This window comes from Callithrix jacchus, chromosome 1, assembly GCF_049354715.1.
Source record: "Callithrix jacchus isolate 240 chromosome 1, calJac240_pri, whole genome shotgun sequence".
In the NCBI taxonomy this organism is placed as follows: domain Eukaryota; kingdom Metazoa; phylum Chordata; class Mammalia; order Primates; family Cebidae; genus Callithrix; species Callithrix jacchus.
Genome location: NC_133502.1, coordinates 202,861,950 through 202,877,772, shown reverse-complemented (window position 1 = coordinate 202,877,772; position 15,823 = coordinate 202,861,950). Strand labels below are relative to the sequence as shown.

General features: G+C 56.4%; 1 protein-coding gene across 1 annotated transcript in view; it reads right to left on the bottom strand.

Moving 5' to 3' along the window:
* The window catches only part of LOC118146826 (uncharacterized), a 184,554-nt gene that overhangs the window by 125,267 nt on the left and 43,464 nt on the right, over positions 1-15,823 (bottom strand). The gene's annotated exons all lie outside the window — the stretch shown is intronic.

Here is a 15,823-nt window from a genome sequence, read left to right as displayed (position 1 = left end):
GAGAGAATAGAGGACAGCCACGATGTGATGGTGCATCCCCTGCGGGCCTCCTAATCCATCAGCCTCAGCCGATGTGATGGTGCATCCCCTGCGTGCGTCCTGATCAGCCTTGGCCTCTCCACGGCTTCTCACATCATCACCCTGCTCTGTGCCCACTTGCCCATGTCCTGGGGGATGGCAGCCTGGTGGGGGCAAAACCCCAGTCACAGCAGGGCCCCTTGACCTGGGGCGAGCCCTTCTGTGCTGGATGAGCTGCTGTGCAGGGGGCAGACCTGGAGCACCCAGCTCCCTCTACCCACACTGGGCTGGCCTGCCTTGTGCTCGTGGAAGCTGAGGGCCTTCCTGGCGTGTGTGTTGCAGGCCAGGCCTGGCCAGCAAGTGATCTGGGGTCTCCAGCAACACAGCAGTGTGCCCTCCCACCTCCCTAGCCCTGTCTGGTTCCTCGGGGACACCCCACGCTCCCCCATAAAGAGGGTGAAGGAGAAACCAGAGTGGGAGCTGGGATTTGTAGTGCTTACAATTTAAAAGATCAAATATCCAGGGTACGTAAAGAACTCACAAATCAGTAATGAAAAGGCAAAATGGGGCCGGGCGCGGTGGCTCATGCCTATAATCCCAGCACTATGGGAGGCCGAGGCAGGTGGATCACGAGGTCAAGAGATCGAGACCATCCTGGCCAACAAGGTGAAACCTCGTCTCTACTAAAAATACAAAAATTAGCTGGGCATGGTGGTGCACGCCTGTAGTCCCAGCTACTTGGGAGGCTGAGGCAGGAGAATTGCTTGAACCCAGGAGGCGGAGGTTGCGGTGAGCTGAGATCGCGCCATTGCACTCCAGTCTGGGTAGCAACAGTGAAACTCTGTCTCAGAAAAAAAAAAAAAAAGAAAAGGCAAAATGGGCACAGACTTGATCGGGAGCCTCCCACGAGGCCAGTGAGCTCACTCTTCCAAGTTCCTGGAGTCAGTGGCCTTCCCACAGACCCCATAAGTGCTCCAGCGGCTCTGCAGATCCCGGGAAAGAACATTCCTCACTGCTCTGGAGGCTGGAGGCTGGAGGCTGGAGGCTGGAGGCTGGAGGCTGGGTCAGGGGCAGCATGGCTGGGCTGGTGAGGGCGCCCTGCTTCACAGACAGCTGACTTCTTTCTGCTTCCTCACACAGGGGCAAGGGTTTTTCTGGGGCCACTTTATAAGGGCCTCATGCTCACAACCTAATCCTAGAGCCCTGCCTCCTATGCCATCGCCTGGGGGTGAGGACTGCAGCACATGCATTTCGGAGGGATGGAAACATTCTGCTCACTAGGTGTGGAGGAGAGAGATGCAGGTGGCAGTTACCTGATGGGGGTGACTGCGGGACTTTGGTTCTGTCGACCATGCTGTTTCTCACCCCAGGATACAGTGGTTAGTGGTTAGCGGTTAGTATGATATCATCTACACTTTAATATTTTTCTTTTTTTTTTTTTGAGACAGTTTCGCTCTTGTTACCCAGACAGGAGTGCAGAGGCTCGATCTCAGCTCACTGCAACCTCTGCCTCCCAGGTTCAAGTGATTCTCCTGCCTCAGCTTCCCGAGTAGCTGGGATTACAGGCGCACACCACCACACCTGGCTAATTTTCGTATTTTTAATAGAGACGGGTTTTCACCTGTTGGCCAGGCTGGTCTTGAACTCCTGACCTCGTGATCCACCAGCCTTGACCTCCCAAAGTTCTGGGATTACAGGTGTGAGCCACCAGGCCCGGCCTTAGACTTTTATATTTCTAAGACAATTCACAACATATGTTAAAAAACAAGACTTCTATCTGAAAATGACAAGGAAAGTGACAGATGCCACTCCAAGGGTAGGAACAGGAGGTCAGACCATGAGGGAAGCGCAGAGGGCCTGGGGCCCAGCTCCGTCCCTGGGGTCTGCACAGAGCAGGGTGGAGGGAAGCCCAGCCTGTACTCACAGGGCACCGTGTGGACCCTTCCGCCTTGTGGAATGTCACATGCGGGATTCTGCCCGTGCAGGTAAATGTGCATGTCTGTGTGTCCACACGCACCTGTCTGCAGAAACCAACTCAGATGGGTGCTCCCCAAGGTGTCAGGTCAGAGATGATCTCTTGGGGGAGGATTTTGAAGAATGTTTTCCTTTCTTGAATCTCTTTGTATGATTAGAATTCTTTTCAATTCTTTTTTCTTCTTCTTCTTCTTCTTTTTTTTTTTTTTTTTTTTTTCAGACAGAGTCTCTATTGCCCAGGCTGGAGTGCAGTGGAGCAATCTCAGCTCACTGCAACCTCTGCCTCCTGGGCTCAAGTGATTCTGCTGCCTCAGCCTCCTGAGTAGCTGGGACTGCAGGTGCACACCACCATGCCCAGCTAATTTTTGCACTTTCAGTAGAGACAGGGTTTCACCATGTTGGCCAGATGGTCTCAATCTCTTAACCTTGTGATCCACCCGCCTCAGGCTCCCAAAGTGCTGAGATTACAGGCCTGTGCCATCACACCCAGCCTGGTTGGAATTTTGACTCAACAAGGGCCATAGTTGGAAACAGAAAAGTACCAACAGGATGTCACAGCTATCAGCAGGGCAGGATCAGAGGCCGGTACCTGGGGCTCAGGTGGGGCTCTGCGGGTGGTGCAGGCCTGGGGACCTCCATCCCGGGGACTGTGAGCTCCTGGATATGAAGTGTTGTGTATTCTGCCTTGGCCAGCGGCTCGTCCCCACCCCAAGGAGACCCCATGTGGAGGGCTCAGGCCCCACCTGCAGCTCCCACATCAGGGCTGGCTCCTCAGAGCACCAGGCCCCTGAGTGGAACCCTGTGTGGTCCTGGCTGCACCCCACGCCCCGTGTGCAGGAGCACAGCTGCAAGCCTCACGCCACGCATAATTTATCCTCTGATGTTTGCCTCGCTCCGTCATGTCCCGGCTGGCGTTAACCTTGACTGCTGGCTATCAACAAAAACTTTCTTCTTGCTAGTCTAGGTTGGTAAAAAACGAGATGCCCTACCTCCTCTGGACCATCAAGAGGGACATCACTGACTATCACAACCTGACCTGTGACCAGATGCTGAACCACTATGCCAAGACTGCCTCCTTCACCACCAAAGTGAGCCGCTGCTGAGGGTGGCGGGGGGGCTGGCAGGAGCCAGCAAGGGTGAGGGAATGGGCCTCTGCAGCTACTAGGGACCCTTGGTGGTTGGTCAGTGGCCATGGGTAGCCATAGGTGGCCACCACTCACCTCCTGGATGCCTCCCGGGACTCCTGGTCTAACGCCATTGCCAGAATCACTCAGTGCCCACCCCACCCCTAGCACCTCTGGGCCCTTTGCTCTGTGTCTCTGGGTGAATCTGGGGCCATAGAAGCCCCCTCCTCGGGGCACAGAGGCCAAGCCAAAAATGGGGCTGAGTGGGAGCTGCCACTGGGCTTTGGGCCCTGAAGGGGCTGTGGGTCCCTAGCGGCAAGGGTGAGACCCTCCGCTGCAGGGGTCCCTGACTGGGAATGTACGTCACTGGGCACTTTCCCGCCTCCCCCGTCCCTGGCCCTGCACAAGGCAGCTGCCATACCTTTCCACCAAGGCCCAGGGTTGGGGCCTGGCCAGGATGCAGGGTGTGGGGACCCTGCTGAGGGAGGGGTAGGGCAGAGGGGCTTCCCTGGCACAGGGGCCCCCTCAGCAAGCCAGGTGTGGCTGCCTCAGCACAGTGTATGGGGCAGGGGCAGGGGATAAGGTGCCCTTCCGCACCTGCCATCCCGAGGCCTCCTCCGGGTCAGGCCAGGGCTGGCACTGCTGGTGGAAACATGGCTCCTGCAAAGACCCTGTGTGCAGAGCCTGGCCTGGGGCCCTGAGGGGCTGAGAGACTGAGGACAGGGAGGGAGAGGGGTCTGCTCTAGGGGTGCCCTATGGTGCCCGGTGGTCAGGTGAGTCTGAGGTGGACAGTGGGTCCTGCCTTTCGAGTAAAGCAGAGTGGAGCTTCCCCTCAGGCCTGACACATCGCTGTCTGGAGATCGGGCTGGGCCTGAACATGCGGAGCCTGCCCTGGTAGGTCCCGGTGAACCCCGACTCCTTCTTCCCACACTGCTACAGCCTCTGCACCGACAGCGAGCAGCAGGAGTTCCTGGGTAAGTGACGCAGCCCCGGGGCCCAGCCAGCACCCCAGCTGAGCACCTCTGGTCCCCTGGCAAGGGCTCATCTGGAAACTTCCGTGGGCAACCTCGGAAGGGGGAGGGGCACTGCGGCTGTGGAGCGGGTGTTGGTCAGGGTGGGCGGGGGAGGCCCTGATGGCTTGTGCCAAAAAATATATACAGATGGAAGACAAGCATATGAACACATGCTCAACATCAAATGCCACTGTGGAATCGCAAATCACAACGAAATGAGGCACTACGACAGAAGGAGAATGGTACAAACAGAACACTGACAACATCAAATGCTGGTGAGGACGTGGAGGACAGGAACTCTCCCTCGTTGCTCGTGGAAATGCAAAACGGTACGGCTACTTTGGAAGACATTCTGGCAGTTTCTTACAAAACTAAACATACTCTTGCCACACCATCCACTAAGTACACTCCTTGGTATTTGCCCAAAGGAGGTCACAATTTATGGCCACACAAAGACCTGCACACAGATGTTTATGGAAACATTATTCATGATTGTCAAAACCTGGAAGTGACCAAGATGTCTTTCAGTAGATGAACAGATAAATAAACAGTGGTGGATCCAGAGGTGGAATATTACACAGCACTAAAAAGAAATGAGCTATCAAGCCGTGAAAAGACTTGGAAGAATCTTAAATGCATATCACTAAGTTAAAGAAGCCCATCTGAAAAGGCTCCATGCTACGTGGTTCTAGCCACATGGCATTCTAGAAAAGGCAAAACCATGGAGACAGTAAAAGGATCAGTGGTAGCCAGCAGCTTGGGGTGGGGTTGGGGGCATGAGGAGACAGAGCACAGAGAGTTTTGGGGCTGGGGATCTTCTCTGTCTGATACTGGAATGGTGGATACATGTCATCATACATTTGTCCAAACCTGCAGAATGTATAAAACCATTTGGGTTACCATGATGTGTCAATGTAAGTTCATCAACTGTGTTAAAATTATTAGTTAGGCCGGGTACAGTGGCTCAAGCCTGTAATCCCAGCACTGTGGGAGGCCAAGGTGAATGGATCACTTGAGGTCAGGAGTTCGAGATTAGCCTGGCCAACATGGTGAAACCCCATCTCTACTAAAAATACAAAACATTAGCCAGGTGTGATGTTGTGTGCCTGTAATCCCAGCTACTCAGGAGGCTGAGGCAGGAGAATCACTTGAACCAGGGAGGCAGAGGTTGCAGTGGGCCAAGATCACACCACTGCACTCCACCTGGGTGACAGACTGAGACTTCATCTCAAAAGAAAAACAGAATCGTTAATTAGGAGGCCATCGGACTGAGGTGGCCCAAGTGACCTCGTGTCCAACATAAGCAAGCCAAAACCTAACTCAGAATTGAAAGCAAAACCTGAGCACAGCCAGTCGCAGGCAGCCAGCTGTGCAAAGTTCCCACTCAGCACAGATGAGGCCACTGCCCCAGCGTCCAGCAATCGGGATTTGTTTCCTCCGCTTCCATGTTTACCTAGAAGAGCTTTTCCCTTGGTGGAGCCCTGCAGCCATCTGACTGGTACAGATCACTGTTGCTCAAATACACACTAAGAGTCTAATGCACTCATGTGCATCTGTCAGCAGTTGCAGTAAAGGCTAACATGGTGAAACTCTGTCTCTACTAAAAATACAAAATTAACTAGGTGTGTTGGTGGGCACTTGTAATCCCAGCTACTTGAGAGGCTGAGGCACAAGAATTGCTTGAACCTGGAAGGTGGAGGTTGCAGTGAGCCAAGATCTTGCCATTGCACTCCAGCCTGGGCAACAAGTGCAAAACTCTGGCTCAAAAAAATACAAATACAAATAAAAAATAAAATTATGTTTTCTTATTGACTTTCAAGAGTTCTCTGCATACTCTGGATAACATTCCTTTATTAGATGTGTGCGAATATTTCCTCCCAATCTATGGCTTGTCTTCTCACTGTCCTTTACAGAGCAGAAGCTTTTCATTTTAATGAAGTTGAACTTATCAGTAATTGCTACTGTGGGGCACTGAGAGTCAGGTGGCAGGGTCCCCCTATTTGTTTGGGGAGGTGGTACTCACGGAGCCAGTGGAGGATGGGGCCGTTCAGGGAGGAGAAAGTCACCTGCACAGACGCAGGTGTGGCATCCAGGGTGGCTGCCCAGAGAAGCTTTGTGGGGTGTTGGGGTGCCTGCCTGGGTATCGGGGCACAGAGGGAGTGGAGCTGCCTTTGTCCATGGCTTTAGGCTTCACTCCACGAGGTGGGCGGGGCTGCCTCCTTGTGGGGGTCCACACTCCATGTGCCTGTGTTTGGGTTTCAGATGCTGAAAATGCTGAGGCAAAGCTCAGGGGCCTTCCCCGGCAGCTTGTGGACGTCACATGCAAGGTGTGCCAGACCCACCTGGGGAAACTGGAGCATGAGGACATCGACATGGCAGAGGACACCATGGAGGACCTCACCGAGGCCGAGTGGGAGGACCTGACCCAGCAGTACTACGCCCTCATTCAGTGAGACTTGGGCAGGCCCTGGGCTCACAGATCCCGAAGTATAGCCTCCCTCAGCACGCGCCAGAGCCGGCGAGTGGGGATTGCAGGAGCTGCAGGGGCTGTGCGGCCTCTGGGAACTGGGTCACCTGTCTGGGCTTTAACTTACCTGTGGGGTATTCTTGTTGGGTATTGGGGTGTCCGGATGTTGGGGCTTCTGTCTGGGTGTCGAGATGCTTGTTGGGTATTGAGGCACTTGTCTGGAGTCTGGGATGCTTGTTGGGTATTGGGGTGTTTGTCTGGATGTTGGGGTGCCTTACGGGTATCAGGGTGCCTAGGCCCTCTGTTGCCTGTCCCACCAGGCCCTTGGTGACTGTTGAGAGGATGTTACCCCCCTCGGGGTGCCTTTGGGGAGTAACATTGTCTTGTGCATCTTCAAAATCCAGAAGGGTGTGATGTCATTTGAGCCCCCCACAGTCTGAGACAGGCAGGTGGGGTTTGTCTGTTTCACAGCTGGGACACCTGCCTCAGTCTTGGCCATTGGCAAATGACTGGCAGAAGTGCGCTTGGGCCCAGAGCTCCCGGCTCGCCAGCCTCATTACCATTCACTGCTCCAGGGGTCCAAAGGCTGACCCTGGCCTTCCTGCCCCTGCTGAGGGCCGAGTTCTTCCCAGAGCCAGAAGTCCAGCACTCCTTTTACAGCAGCCACCAGAGAGAGGAACTGGGCAGAGGTGGCCCTGGCACCCCAGAAGCATGAGCAGCTGCCACGAGGGGCGAGTCTATGAGGTCTGTTCACGCTGACACACGTGGGGTCAGTGAGGTCCATCCACACTGGCACACGTGGGATCTGTGAGGTCCATCCACACTGGTGCATGTGAGGTTGGTGAGGTCCATCCACACCAGCACACATGGGATCTGTGAGGTCCAGCCACGCCGGCACATGTGGGATCTATGTGGTCTGTCCACATCGGCACACGTGGGATCTGTGAGGCCTATCCACACTGGCACACGTGGGATCTGTGAGGCCTATCCACACTGGCACATGTGAGGTTGGTGAGGTCCATCCACACCAGCACACATGGGATCTGTGAGGTCCATCCATGCCAGCACATGGGGGATCTATGAGGTCTGTCCACACCAGCACACGTGGAATCTGTGAGGTCCATCCACGCTGGCACATGTAGGATCTGTAATGTCTCTCCACGTTGGCACACATGGGGTCTTTGAGGTCTGTCTATGCTGGCACATGTGGGATCTGTGAGGTCTGTCCATGCTGGTGCATGTGGGGTCGGTGAGGTCAGTCCACACTGGCACACATGGGATCTGTGAGGCCCGTCCACATCAACACACGTGGGATCTGTGAGGTCCATCCACGCTGGTGCATATGGGGTCGGTGAGGTCTGTCCACACTGGCATACACAGGATCTGTGAGGTCCATCCATGCCAGCATACGTGGGCTCTGTGAGGTCCATCCATGCTGGCACATGTGGGATCTGTGAGTTCCATCCACGCCGGCACACGTGGGGTCGGTGAGGTCGGTCCACACTGGCACACATGGGATCTGTGAGGTCCGTCCATGCCAGCACATGTGGGATCTATGAGGTCTGTCCACCCTGGCACACTTGAGGTTGGTGAGGTCAAAAGGAAAGCTATATGATCATCTCAAAAGATGCAAAAATTGGTGAAACTTAATACCTGTTCTTGTAAATTTGTATAGCAAACTAGGAAATGAAAAAACTTTTGTTTTTGAGATGGGGTCTCATTCTGTCCACCTAGGCTAGAGTGCAGTGGCATAATCATAGCTCACTGCCACCTCAAACTCCTGGGTTCAGGCAATCTTTCCACCTCCGCTTCTCAAGTAGCTGGGATTCCAGGCACATGCCACCACACTGGCTAATTTTTAAATTTTTTTGTAGAGACAGGGTCTTTCTATGTTGCCCAGACTTGTCTTAAACTCCTAGCCTCAAGCCATCCTCCTACTTTTGTCTCCCAAAGTGCTAGGATTACAGGTGTGACTGACTTCCACACAACGAAATCTTTTCATTTGAAAGTTTAAGAATCCAACAGCTAACATACTTCTTAGTGGTTATATATTATTGAAAGTGAAATCAGAATGAGACAGATGCTCACCATCAGACTTCTGTTCAGCCTTGAATGGTCTGACTAGTTTAATAGTACAGGGAAAAAGTAAGGCATGAAGATGAGAAAGGAAAAAAGAAAATTCTTATTTGTAGATGACATAATTGTTTGTATAGAAAATTTAATATTTAAATAATTTAAATAAATTATGAAGTATTAAAATTAAGTGAAATCAGCAAGGTCACTGGGAACAAACTTAACATACAATATTTCATCATGTTTCTTTTTCTTTTTTTTTTTTGAGGAGGAATTTTGCTCTTATTACCCAGGCTGGAGTGCAATGGCGCGATCTCGGCTCACCTCAACCTCCGCCTCCTGGGTTCAGGCAATTCTCCTGCCTCAGCCTCCTGAGTAGCTGGGATTACAGGCACGCGCCACCACGCCCAGCTAATTTTTTGTATTTTTAGTAGAGACGGGGTTTCACCATGTTGACCAGGATGGTCTCGATCTCTTGACTTCGTGATCCACCCGTCTCGGCCTCCCAAAGTGCTGGGATTACAGGCTTGAGCCACCGCGCCCGGCCAAGATTCCATCATATTTCTATGTTCTAGCAGCAATTGTGAAATGAAATTCTAAAAACACAATACACTGACATCAAATAACAACAAACCTCTAGAAAAAAATATGACAAAATACATTCAAGACCCTAAATTGAAAGTTATACAATTAAAGAGATAGTAAATACCTAACGTGTGTGAGCATGTGTATGCCATGTTAATAAATCAGAAGACTCAATGGTGTAGAGATGCTTGGTTTTCTCAGACTATCAATAGAGTCAATGTAATCCCACCAGAATCCTGAGAGGTATTTTTTTTTGTAGGGGTGGGGTAGGGCAGGAAAAACTAATGAACTGATTTATATAGAAATATGAATAATTTAAGAAAAGCCAAAACAGACTTGATAAAGAAAAAATTATAGGACTTGTGCTCCAAATTTCAAGACTTACTCTAGATTTATGATAGTTAAAATGTGATATTGGGATAGGATCTAAGCTGGGCGAGGTGGCTCACGCCTGTAATCCCAGCAGTTTGGGAGGCTGAGTGGGTGGATCACGAGGTCAGGAGATTGAGACCATCCTGACCAACATGGCGAAACCCTGTCTCTACCAAAAATACGAAAATTAGCCAGGTGTGGTGGTGGGCACTTGTAATCCCAGCCTTGGAAGGCTGAGGCAGGAGAATTGCTTGAACTGGGAGGTGAAGTTTGCAGTGAGATGAGATCGCACCACTACACTCCTGCCTGGGAGACAGAGTGAGACTTTGTCTCAAAAAAAAAAAAAACTAAAAAAAAAGAAAGAAAAAGATGCCAGGCACAAAGGAGCACAGTGTGTGGTTTCACCAACAGGAAGTTCAAGAACAGGCTAGCCCTGTCCAGTGATGGTCAGCATGGCCACTGGTCTCCGCTGCCTCTTGAGGAGCAGAGGCGCTCCTGTCTTGGTCCGGGGACCGGTGCACGTGCGTACATGGATGTACACATTGTGCGATTTGAACTTTTCGAGTATGGCAGGATGCACTGCACTGCATTTTCTTAGACCTGAATTAAAAGGAAGTCCCCGGGGTGACCACCAGGTGACAGCACCGGACCCCCACGTGTCCCTGTGGCTGACTCATCCCAAACCACATCACGAGGGTGTGTGTGTGGGTGTCCACGGGAGCTTCTCAGCTGCTGCCGGAGAGGCTCTCTCTGGGAGCCCCTGGTGCCTCAGGCCTGTCAGTCCTCACCTACTGGGCTCAGAGGATCCCTGGCAGGTGTGCCCCAGGGTCAGGACTCAGCCGTGGCTGTGCCCTGCTCACTGCCAGCATCTGGAGGCCCAGCTTGTTCTCTGTCGAGTCTGGGACACACATTTCATGGTTTCTGGGTGTTGCCAGCTCCTGCGTGGTGCTCTGCTGGGCTCGTGAGCAGCTCTAACCTTCACTGCTCTCAACCTCCCCGCAAAGCAGGGGCAACACAGCAGTGCGTGCACCTGTGGGGAGGGTGGTCCTGCTCAAATCCCACCTCCCAGTGTAAGGGCATCCCTGGCTGGGGGCTGGGCTGTCCTGGGAATGCCGTGAGGGATTCCTTCCCATGGGATGGCCACAGCTGTCTTCCTCCTGAGCAAGTCACTGCAGCCCTGGGTCACTGGAAGCTTGCTGGTCCCATGGGCGGCGTTGGTTGTAACCAGCATGGTGAAAGTCCATGGTGACCCCTCCTATTTACATGCGATTGTTTTGGGCCGGCCCATGCAGCAAGGACGGGGCTATTTCAGGGGTGCAGGGTCGGGGGGCTGGCTGCACCTGGTTTGCTTCATGTCCCCACCACAGCGGAGGGTCCTGTTCCCATCCTGGGGCCAGGAGTGCATGTCGCTCACCAGGGAGGAGGCGTGTTGGCTGGTGAGAGCTGGGAGGTGCTGCCCACCTGAGGTTACCGTCACTCCTTTCTGGGAGGGGCCTGTCACACAGCTCCACAGTGCGGGGCCCTTCCCATGTTGTCAGGGACACCCCAGCCTCACTTCTCCCTTCAAGCCACCCCAGCAGGTGTGAATGGAGCCCCACCTCAGCTCAGACCAGCCAGGAGAGTCACGGCTGGTGTCCTTGGAGACCCACTGGCCCTGCTCCTGTGCCCCAGCTGCCTTGTCAGGATGTTGGAGTAGGGGGCTCCACGCTGGGCCTTCTTCTTTGCAGCCCTGAGTCTGCCCACACAGGATGGGTCCAATGGGCCCTGGGGTGGCTGCTGGCACCGCATGGCTTCCGCTCTACCGTCCGGGCAGCAGGAGTGCACTCCTGAGCTCTAAACCCGATCAAATAGCTCTCCTTACCCGCTCCTTTTTCCCTGTAGTTATGACTTCTGGAGTCTAGCCCATGACTGCAAAGCCACCAACAGGGTCTTTTTATGATGCTTTTCCTACCTTATGCCCCTGTTTGGTGGTTTTCTCTGGAAGGACTTATCTGGGGGTCCCAGACCCCCCGTTACTGAGTGCACCCTATGGGCTCCCTGGAACCTGCTGGCACCCCACTGTGACTCTCACTCCAGCCCCAGCCTCCATAGAGGGTTGGAGTCCAGGCCTGGACCTCCCCTCCCTCAGCAGGGCCCAGGCCCCACACCAGCTGCTCAGCCAGCTCATGCATGTTCCATTGACCACACACAGACACACGGAGGGCCACAGACACTGAGGCCCCTATCCTTGGCTTAGGGCGGGCCCAACCTCGGCCTTGACTCACTGGACACACACTTTCTGGGCACCCTGGTGGGTCCCAGCAGGCCCTGGGTGTGTGGGGACAGAGCCCTGCCCAACAGCAGTGCCTGGCCTGCTGTGCCGAAGTTCCCTTGCAGATTTGACCTCCCAGTCCTCGGCCCAGCCTCCCTGCATCTCCCCTCTGGGATGAGAGCCCCGAAGAGCAGGAGCTGCTCCCACCTCGTTCTTCTGCTGCTCACATCCTGCTTGTGCCACGCAGGCCCTGGCCTGTCTCATGTGCCAGGCTGGCCCAGCCCTTCCAGGAGACCCAGTTTCAGGCACTGCTCAGCTTCCACCTGAGGTTCCCGGAAGCCAAGGGCTGCCTTGCATAGGCACTGGGGGCTCTCCCCACCCAGACGGTGAGGAAGAGTGACTCAGCCTGGGGCCCGGAGTTTGCTGTCGGTAGTGGGTGCCCCAGCACTTCTGGGCTAGGCTGTGGCTGCTTGGGAACCTTTAGCCCCAGAGGCTGGGAAAACTGGGGAGTCTCCCCTTTATCCCACATTCCTGCCCCACCCTGGGATTCCTTCTGTCCCTCCCCCACCACAGCTGCAGCAAGTGTACAGGCTGGGCTTCCCTTCACCCTTCCTGGCCTGGGCAACCTGAGGTTGACTCCTGGCCCCAGTACATGGGGGACGGGGATTGGCACAGGCTCACCCCACTGAGGAGGGCTAGCCAGAGACCTGAGACAGCCTCAGGGCAAGGCCAGTGGCTGGAGGCCAGCAAGAGCCAGGCCAAGGCCCCAGCATTTTGGGTTGAGAGGGCCCCTGTGTGAAAAAGACACATGGTGGCCACACCAGCCGCCCTTGCCTGTCCTGGGACACTCCGAGAAACAGTGTGAAAGTCCTGGAAAAGCAGCAGCTCCCATGCAGAGGTGGCCTCGAGGAGTGGCCCCACAGTGGACAGCACCTACCTGCTCTTGCTCATCACGGCTGCTACCTCTGAGCCCACGCAGGAAAGGGCACAGGCTGCAGCCACCTCTCAGACCACGGGCACCACGTGGGATGTCGGGCATGGGGCCTGCTCCCTCCAGCAGCTCCTAGCATCAGAACAGCCCATGGGGCCTGGTGAGGTCTGACCACAGGTTGTGGGCAACAGGTCTTCTAGCTCCACTGGGAACCCCAACCCAGGCCCGGCTCTAAGGTGCCAGCGTGCCCAGATGGCCTGCACCAGCTGCAGCCTCTCATGGGAACAGGAACACCCTCAGCCTTGACACTCCCACCTCCCTACTGACCTGTACAGCCGCTGACCTGCCCTGGGACTCTGGGGGGGCTGCCCCAGCTGCTGGCCCTCAACTGCAGGCACTGCCCTGTGCCCACGACCCACTGGGTCCTGGCCCAGCTCAGCACCAGGCATCTGAACCTGAGTCCAGGCACAGCAGCGAAGGAGGAGTTGGGGTGGGGGCTGCTCTTCTCCAAATCCCCCAGCTGGTTGGGTGCTTCTAGGCAGGCCTCACCTCGAGGGGGGCTGGGAGAGGCAGAGCTGTCCCACTCTGGGGTGAGGGGCCAGGTGGAGGGGCGTTAGGCAGGGTGAGGAAGGGGACCTCCCCATCCACAGATCCTTCACCCCAGCGTCATGATGCCCCACCCCTGACCCCCTGCCCACGTTTTTAATTTTTATTTATTTGAGAAGTAGTTTTGCTCTTGTTGCCCAGGCTGGAGTGCAATGGTAAGATCTCAGCTCACTGCCACTTCTGCCTCTGAAGTTCAAGAGATTCTCTCCTGCCTCAGCCTCCTGAGTAGCTGGGACTACAAACGCCTACCAGTTCACCCGGCTAATTTTTGGCATATTTAGTAGAGACGGGGTTTCACCATGCTGGCCAGGCTGGTCTCGAACTTGTGACCTGGTGATCTGCCCGCCTCAGCCTCCCAAAGTGCTGGGATTACAGGCATGAGCCACCGCGCCTGCCCGGCCGGCGTTTGAGTGGAGGTCTTGGTTTTCTGAAAGCTGGGGGAAGCAGGTGGGCTCCATGCAGGAGCGGGTTGGGAGCCACCTGGGGCTGGACTTTCCGCTGGGCTGCTCTGGCAGGTGGTGCTATGCCCCCGAGGGGCCTGCCTGGGGGCGTGGCCTTGAGGGGCGTAGGCGTTGCCTGTTGGTGGGTGTGGACTGAGGGACCCACGGGGCGCCGGGATGAGGCCAGGGGCGCGGTCGGGGGATGGGCTGGGGCGGGGGAGGACGTGGGCGAGGATTCAGGGGTCTGTGGCCCGGCGCGAGGGTCACCGGGCGTGGGCGCAGCGTCTTGGACGCCGTCCAGAGGTCCCGGGGGTGTGGGACGTCATGGGGCTGGACGAGAGGTGGTGGGTGCTTGGGGAGGGCTCGGGGCGCGTCTGCAGGTGGAGGAAGGCGCTGTCGTGGTGGAGGGTCCCAGCGCCCGGGGGCGGGGGCAGTCGGGCAGAGGGAGGCGCGGCTGGATGCGGGGCCTGCACCCGCTGTCTCAGCACAGGTCTCTCCCCAGGGCTGCAGAGGGACCCCCGAGTGCCGCCTTGCCTCGTGTGCCGTGGTCCTGCAGGACGCGTCCTTCTTGCCGCTGGGCGGGCGGAGCTGCAGCCCGAGGACCCCGTGAGCCGGGACCCACGCGGGGACCAGGATGATGACCCGGAGCCAGACGCGTGTCCGTGGAAACCTGCGCGGAGCTGAGGCTGAGAACACGGCACTGTTGCAGAGAACCCGCGTCCTCGCCGGTTTTCCTGGGTGCCCCGCGCCCGGCATCCCCGCGCCTGCCCCGGCCCCCTCCAAGCCACCCTGGGGAAGGCACCAGCCCGTGGATCCCAGGCGGACGCTGGTTCGTTCCTCCCGCGTTTGTCCAAGTCTTGGCGCCGCCCAGGCTCTCCCACCCGCGTTTCCTCCCACCTGGTGCCCAGCACGGGCGCTGAGGGAGACCAGGGTTGGACCGTGCCATCCCTTTGCAGTTGGGCTTCTTGGCGCACGGGAGGTAAGTGGGCCGTGTGACCGTGCTGCCCTGGAAACCCAGATATGGAAAGACTCCCCCTGCCACCCCAGGCCTTGTCCAGGAGGTGGCTGGGGCCTGCCCGTGAGCCGATGGCTTTTCTTGGATACTGGGGCCTGCCCGTGGCCTGGCTTTTCTTGGATACTGAGCAGGGCCAATCCCGCAGCCCTCAGAGCCAGTACCAGAGCCCCCATCCTCGGGTTGGAGAGGGTGGCTGGGCCGGGGCAAGGGCCTGGCTTCACCATCCTTCCTGGCCTTGGGACCAGCACCAGCCACACCCCATGGGCCGTCCCCACACGAGGTCACTGGCTACTGGCTGCCTGCAGCCCCTGCCTGCATCACGGTGCTGGGAAGACGCCTTCAGGCAACTGGGTGTCATGGTGGGGGCCTGTCCCAGTGAGGCCTGGAGACAGAGAGGTTCAGGTGTGAGGGGCCTGGGGCAGGAGAGACATTTGTCCTTTCTCAAGGATCCTGCTGGCCGTGCCCATGGACATCGCCTGGGACACCTGCCATGGCTCAGCAGCCCACCCCGCCGCCCATAAGGAAGGCTGGACGCCAGGCTGATGGGTGAGGCCCAGCTGCAGTATCTGTCTTACAGCCCAACCAGCATGGGACAGTGGGTGACAGAGACCATCCTGGGCCACCCCCAAACATACCTGCCTGTTGACCATGCTGTGGCGTGGAGGCCAGCACCGGGCACTCTGCAAGGCACCATGGCCACAGGCACACTGTGGGCGGGGGGTGCTCAGCCCCATGGACTCTGCCCAGCAGTGACTGCAAAAGTTCCAGCCCATGGAGGTGCGGGCAGGGCCGAGGTGCTGGCCCAGGATGCAGGGAGGTGGGCAGTGGGCGGTGGCAGAAAGGAGGGAGGAGTTCATAGCCATGGCAGGCCCCTGCCGCCTTCCCTTCCCTGGGACCCAGTCCCTCCCCTGGGACTCAGTCCCCTGGGACTCCCTCCTGACACTCCCCAAGCCC